The sequence below is a fragment of the Myodes glareolus genome, chromosome 15, assembly GCF_982192425.1.
Source record: "Myodes glareolus chromosome 15, mMyoGla1.1, whole genome shotgun sequence".
NCBI classification, from domain to species: domain Eukaryota; kingdom Metazoa; phylum Chordata; class Mammalia; order Rodentia; family Cricetidae; genus Myodes; species Myodes glareolus.
Window position 1 is genome coordinate 74,459,225 of NC_142040.1, and position 6,958 is coordinate 74,466,182.

Below are 6,958 nucleotides of genomic sequence, written 5' to 3' on the forward strand. Positions count from 1 at the left end.
ATTGCCTTGAATCTGTAGATTGTTTTTTGGTAAGATTGCCATTTTTACTATGTTAATTCTGCCTACTCAAGACCATGGAAGATCTTTCTATTTTTCTGGTGTGTTGAAGGCACCAGTCTGTAGTGTGTCTGCCCGGATCTGGGGCTTACTCCCTCCCTCCATCCCTGCAAGGGTTTGCTTTAGCATCACCATATCAGTGATGTCTACCCTCAGAAGCCTGTTAGAAATTCATCCACAGCTCTTTTAAGTCCCTGCACTTTCTTGTTTCCATCAATTCATCTTTCATCTTCCCACTGTGACTTACAAGCTGTACCCAGGGAGACACATGCCCCATACAGCACGAATTCTCTTCTGCCCACTGAATAATATTTCAAATGACTGCTTCACAGTGGTTGGGTGTTCAAGAGCGCCCCTTCACTGTCCCTGCAATGTCTGCAGCTGCCAGTCTCCCACAGGCCTCTCCACACCACGCCGAAGAGCTGGACAGCATGTTCATGAGAACAGATTGGATTATCCTTACTGAGTTTGGGTCTTCTTCTTATTCTTAGTTTCTAAGGAGCTTTAGGAAAGACTCAGGAGCAAACTAACTGGTCTTGCCTGAGCACAATGTTTGGCTTTAGTTATAAACTTCGTTGGGGCACATATCCGGTACATGCTTTCATACTTGTGGGAAACAGCTCTATTCACTGTAGTGTCCTTGTTTACCTTCACACTTCCTGTGTGTTCTGCCTTTTCTACTAATTGTCTAAAACTTTCTTAATGTTTAGATGCTGAAGCCTTTGGATAATGATCTGAGCTAGGATTCAGCTGTTGACTCAGGGAATTTCTTAATCTTTTCTTCTTTTTTTTCCCCCTTCCTTCCTCCCTCCCCCACCTCTTTCTTTCTTGGTATCAAACCTAGGACATGGTGTATGCCAGGAAATGATTCTACAATGAAACCATACCTCCAGCACTCAGGAATATAGAGACAAGAAAGTGTTCCCACACTGTGAGTACATTTTGACATTGTACGCATGGGGCTCCTTTAAGCAACACCTTACACTTTTGTCAGCTGCTGGGCTCAGCACTTTCCAAGTGCTTGGAAGTCCAAATGGGTAAATGATTTATTTCATGGAGTATCAGAGAACATTGCATATGTGGTTCCCTGAAGTCAGGGCACCTTAGCCAGTGAGGAACTCGCCACTGGTGTGTGTAGTGGCCAAAGCAAGTGTCTCCACACAGGAGTCTTAGAGGGAAGGAAAGGGTTCCGATGCCACAGAAGGGGAAGCAGAGGTGATGGTGAGTGGGTTTTTATATTTAAGAAAATCTGCTTCAGATAGTTTAATGAATCCTATGCTAGTCCTCCAGTAAAACCACGATGAGGTTTGTACAAGTCTGTAAAGTAAGGAGGGGGAAAGTGCCATGGACAGACTTGTAGTAGACAGAGGAAGGGTCAGAAATGAAATGCGATTGCTAAGACATTTGTTAGTAAATTTAGAAGCTCCGTGGCCCAAGAGCTCTCCAGGTCACTGAGGCTGTACACCATTACTCTCAGAGGCTGAGAAGGACATGACTGTGTAGCAAGAAACCATGTTTTGCGAGTTCCTATCAGACAGACTATTTCAGACTTCCTGTTTTGTGTGCCGTGATGAAATGTCTCATTTTGCCTTATTTGGAGAAGTTTTGAAGTTGAGCTGTGTACTCCCATTGTGGAGACTATTGTTCTGATCTGGTATTGCTGATACCCGAGAAAGGGTTGAGGGTCAGAGGGCAGGAGTTGTACAGAGAAGCTGGAGTGGGACAGGCGGGTTCTCTGAGGCTGGCTAGGAAGGGAGGAGATGGCCCATCCTGTGCTGGGGAGTCCCTGAACTGACGACCCGCTGTGCTCAGCTCCACCTTGGGCAGAGGGAACCTGGGCACTGGGTTTTCCCAAATCCCTAATAGTTGCACATCCCTTCATGGCATAGAAAGGCCCAAGAGCCACTGGTCCATGGCTCCAGAGGCTTTAGAGCTCCCGGAAGACACCGAAGGAGAGCCACAGCGAACACCGCCAACTCTCCCTAGCTCCTGACTAGAAAATGTCAGAAACAATTTAGGGGATGCCATTCTTTTAGGTCAACATTCTTCACTAGCCCTCAGAAAACCAAACTAGAGTAAACTCACTGTTATTAAACGTGACATAGTCAAACGGAAACATTAGAACATGGGAAAATTCCCCCAAAGCCGAAGTCTTCCAAAAGGACAAATTCACCACAACCAACTGCAAGGTGTGACTTTAAGAAAGGTTCTAAGGGTTCCGAGGATAAGAGTAGAGGAAGCTGGAGCCAAGCTACAGGCTTACATTTCACCCTTTGCGTGTTCCTGCTGGAGCTACCTCACAGACATCTCTGCTGTGCTCAACAGAATTCTCCTCCGTTGTTGTAGAGAATATTCTCAGATCCATGTCATGCTAAACAAAAGTCATTTGATGCTTAAAACTCAAGGTGTTGAATTTCTGTTGTGTTTTGGTGATTCTTTACATTTGTATGTATGTACATGAGTGCACCTGTGAATGCATGTATGTGCACATGAATATATTTCTGTGTATGTATGTGCACATGTATAGTCTCATATGTACCTGTGTGTACATGTGCGTGCACACGCGTGTGGAGGTCAGAAGTTGATGCTGGATATCATCTTTAATCACATTCTCTCTTCTGGTTTGAGGCAAGATCTCTCCCAGGGTCTGGTGCCCATGATTCAGCTGGGCTGGCCGGAAGGAGAACTCCAGGATTCCCCTCTCTCTGCTGCCCCAGAGCTGGGATCATCGTGGAGCTTAGTGTTGGCTTCTTTAATGTGACTGCTAAGGATTAAGCTCAGATTCCCCACACTTGAACATGGGATCAACTGCACCAAATCCTAAGCCTTGATTTGTTCCCTTTATGGAAGCAACTTGTACACAGGAAATCATGTGACAGAAGCAGATCAAGCAAACCACGTGTGCATCACTAACATGAATTGTGGGCCAAACCACATGTGCATCACTAACATGAATTGAGGGTCAGTCCTCAGCCAGGCCTCTTCGTGTGGGGATTCAAATGCCTGTGTGCTCCTGAGCATTGCTCGATGGTTGGGGTTTGCAGATGTTCTTGTAGGCACAGGCACATCTTGTTTTTATTAAAAATTAGCAGAAGTGTGAGCTCCCCAGAAGATTCCTGGGTAGTTTGTGTTTACCCGTCACTAATGGGCCCTCTGGGAGGAAAGAAAGCCTTTTACACATGTAGTTTTCTGTACGCAGACATGTTAATGTGGCTGCTAAGACTTTGTTTATCTTGCATAGAAAGCCTGCTGAGCCCATAATGGCATTTATACACATGCAATTTTGAAACGCTTTCCCCCACAAAGGCAATTCATATGCCGTGCAGGAGTAAGATGTTTGCCCTGGGGCAGAGTCTCCATGCTTTGCTCCCTTGGGACTCAGGCTGTGCAACCGGGTGAGTCACTTCTTGGAGTGGAGGGATACCTGAGGCGAAGGTACCTGTGGGCTCTGTGAGAACATATTCAGATTCCTGCTCAAGGGTCCCCATTCCTTGTCCATGTGATCCCATCAGATTTGTCAGGTTTTCTGGGTTCAACTTCCCTTTTTGGAAATTGAGTTTGAAATAACATTGACTGAGTTGACAGTGCATTAAAGTAACCTCAGAGGGGCACAGAAACTATATTAAGGAGTGAAGGAGAGAGACAGAGACAGAGAGAGACAGAGAGAGACAGAGAGACAGACAGACACAGAAACTTTCTCTTAGAATAGCTCACCAAAAGCAAGCCCAAATCTGAATTCCTTCTCTTCCACTCCTCCATCATGTCTTCTGTCTGTCTTCAGTCTGTGGTCCGTGGCCTGTCTGCTCTTGTCTGTCTGTTGTATATGTGAGTATTGTGTATTGTGTATTGTATATGTATTGTGTGTATACAATCTGTCTGCCACTAACAAAGGGCTTGGCTCTGTATTTATTCAACAACATGGAGAAAACAAGATGAGAAAGGGATCACTTTTTACAGAAATCTTTCACAGAGTTTTCCAAGTCTCTATACTGCTCCCAGCTGACCCAGAATAGCACTCAGAGCTGCCAACAGATACTATCGACCAGTAGCCACAGTTGTTTCCAATGTTTATGGTGGGTGTTTTGATTAAGGATACTTTCAGTCTGTTGACTGCTTCCAGGAATGCCCCCCCCAACACACACATGCACACACACACACAATTTTATTTCAGGGGTATAGAGAGTATATAACTTAAGAATAAAAGCTATGCCTTTAACTTAGGCTGTAAAAGCAGCTTGCTTGGGGAATCCAAGGTATAATAAGGTTGATTATATCTTCATGAAGGCAAACAGGCCGAGCACAGAGTAGGAGGGCAGCTAAAGACAGAGTCTTAACTAATCTCAAGGGATATTATTAACTTGGCTGAGAGGTCTAGCAAATTTTCAGACTCTTGGAAAGCAAGAGAAAAGGTATGTTCAGAGAAAAATAGATTACTTTTGCTTTATAGAAAACATATAACACACGTAAATTCTCTATTAATAGCTGACCAGTGGTGGTGACAACGTCGCAAGGATGGAAGAGAACGTCAAGCAGAGCTACCCACAGCAACAACCAATAGAGCTTACGTGGACTCCACGACAGGGGCTCTGTGTACGCTGGAGGAGCAGAGCCTAGTAGCTGCCCCACACACAGAGCTAGGTGCCACACAGGTCCCCGACTGGGGCTGCCTGCCTGCGAACACCCTGGAGAGCTGTGAAGTTAGGGCAGGATGGAGACAGCAGGAGAGGCAAACCCATCTGGGAAGAGGTCAGTGGTCAGGCAGCATTTCTGTTTTCTCAGACCGCGGGTTTGAAGGTAAACTTTGACAGTGGGTCTCTCTGTTCAGTTATTCCTGTTGGAAAGCCCTCGTCCATGTGTCCAGAGGAATGTTTCTAGGATGATTCTAAATTCTGTCACATGCCTGGTTTTGTTAATCTGGCTAGGAGGCTACAGGAATGTCTGGCACCAACATCTGGCTAGGAATTCACAGTTGTGGAACTCACAGGTCACAGGGGTGAATATACTACTATTATTTTTCTAAATGGGCGAAATACCAAACTGACCGCTAAATCTGTATCTCTAGCCTCACAGATGATCGCAGCTCTCAGACACCATCCAAAAAATTTCCTTATGCACCGTGTGGCAGTTGAGGCGGAAACTCGCGAGTGGTCCAGGACAGAAAACACGTCTGTGAGATGCTCAGCCATGTAGGGGACATTGACACCACGCTCCCCCACCACGGCTCTGGAGTCATCATGGAGGAAGGGGGAGGAAGACCGTGAGAGTCACAGATCAGGAGGACTGGAATCCAACAGCGTCTCTCGGCGAGACAGGCCTGTAGTACTCATGAGCACACAGCGGCTGTGAGAACAGGATCAAGCCAGTCAACACATCGGCATGGAGAGGTTAGGGCACCCTGATCCCCCAGCCTAAGCTAAGGAGACATTTACCGTAGTAGCGGCTGGGGCAGGAAGACAAACTTTTTTCAAAGAATGTGGACCCTTGTAGGTTAGACACTCCAGGGGATGACCCCACACTTATGAGCACATGGGGGCATGAATTGGACTTAGTGGGCCACAGAAAAAGAAAAGAGGACATGCTGCTGGGAGGGGTTTGGAGATGGGTCTGGGAAGAGTCACTGGGGAGGGAGAACGAGTGTGAAGAAAATATCCTGTACGCATGTTTGAAATTCTCAGTCTCTTTCTGCTGAGTAGTCAAACCGAAGCCCAAAGCTGCTTTTAGAATACAGGAGGCATCGTGTGCGTGTGGGGGAGTTTTTAATTTTGTTTCTAATGTTATTGTTGTCTTTTCACAAAGACTAAAATTCTCAGGCCGAATGGCCCTTCACAGAGCCCTCTAAGACCATCCGAAGGCATAGATGTGTGCATTGTGATTCATAACCTTAGCAAAATTACAGTTATGAAGTAGCGCCAAAAACAATTTTACGGTTGGGGTAACTCCAACATGAGGAACTATATCAAGGGGTCGCGGCACTAGAAGGGCTGAGAACCACTGCCTACATACGCTTACATTATCCTGCTAATTACACTGCTTTCTCTGCTGTTGACCTTTACCCCCCATTTCCCCTCCTTGCTTATTTAGAAATTAATCTCCATCATGAATATGCATGCACAGGAAGATCAGCGCTTCTATAACTCCTCCTGGCTTTCCACGCCAGGCACGGGGCCTTGGGATGCTTCGGCGTGGACATTGTGGGCCTGCTGTGTTTCTTCTCCTTTTTTCCTCCCTTGACACTCTGTCAGGCTGTGTCTCTCTAGCTGTCTTCAGTGACAGGATTCTCATCCTGCAGCCTCAAAGCAGCAAGTCTACCGCACGGTGCTGCTCAGGAGCGCTCTTCTACGCCTCTGATGACTGAGCTTGCCCTTCCAGTTTCCAACCCCCACACTTTGTGTAAGGAGACTCTTTGGTACCCAAATTCCCCTCCAAGTCCCCAACTTTTAATGGGCCACCTAAGGCACAGAGAACATGGTAGATAACAGAGTGGGCTGGTAGAGGCCCTGGGGTGAGTACTCCATGCTTCGGCTTCTCCACCGCTCTCTGCCACATTCACACAGTGTCCAGCTTCCCAGTCGCAGACAGACTCCATGGGATCCATCACCACTTCTGTTGGTCATTGAGATATTCCAGGTGCTCAGAATTTCTTGTGGGCAGAGGCGTCGATGTCACCAAAATAAAACAAACAGCGCCGGCCTAAATTCAAGTTGTACGATGTTTTTATCAAGACCCCAAAGTTGTAAGACAGAAGTCAAATCCACGAAGCAGCTGGAAACGGAGACCAGAGTAGACTTTGCAGGTGGTCTGGGGAGAGCCTATTGTCTAACGTGCTAGGTCACCCAGGTAGGAGCTTTTGGGGTGTGAAGTGTCTGATGGGAAAAGGGAGATGCGATGCTCCTCGGGGTCT

The 6,958-nt window shown here is 46.7% G+C and overlaps 1 long non-coding RNA gene across 2 annotated transcripts; it reads left to right on the forward strand.

Moving 5' to 3' along the window:
* The first annotated feature begins 714 nt into the window (after window positions 1-714).
* LOC125416342 (uncharacterized) lies at window positions 715-6,752 on the forward strand. Of its 2 annotated transcripts, none has more exons than XR_014997173.2 (2): window positions 715-1,278; window positions 5,120-6,752. It is a non-coding gene; the product is annotated as an uncharacterized LOC125416342 (long non-coding RNA). The 2 variants fall into 2 exon arrangements; XR_007236858.3 differs by lacking the exon at window positions 715-1,278 and adding an exon at window positions 4,390-4,803.
* Window positions 6,753-6,958: the final 206 nt, after the last annotated feature.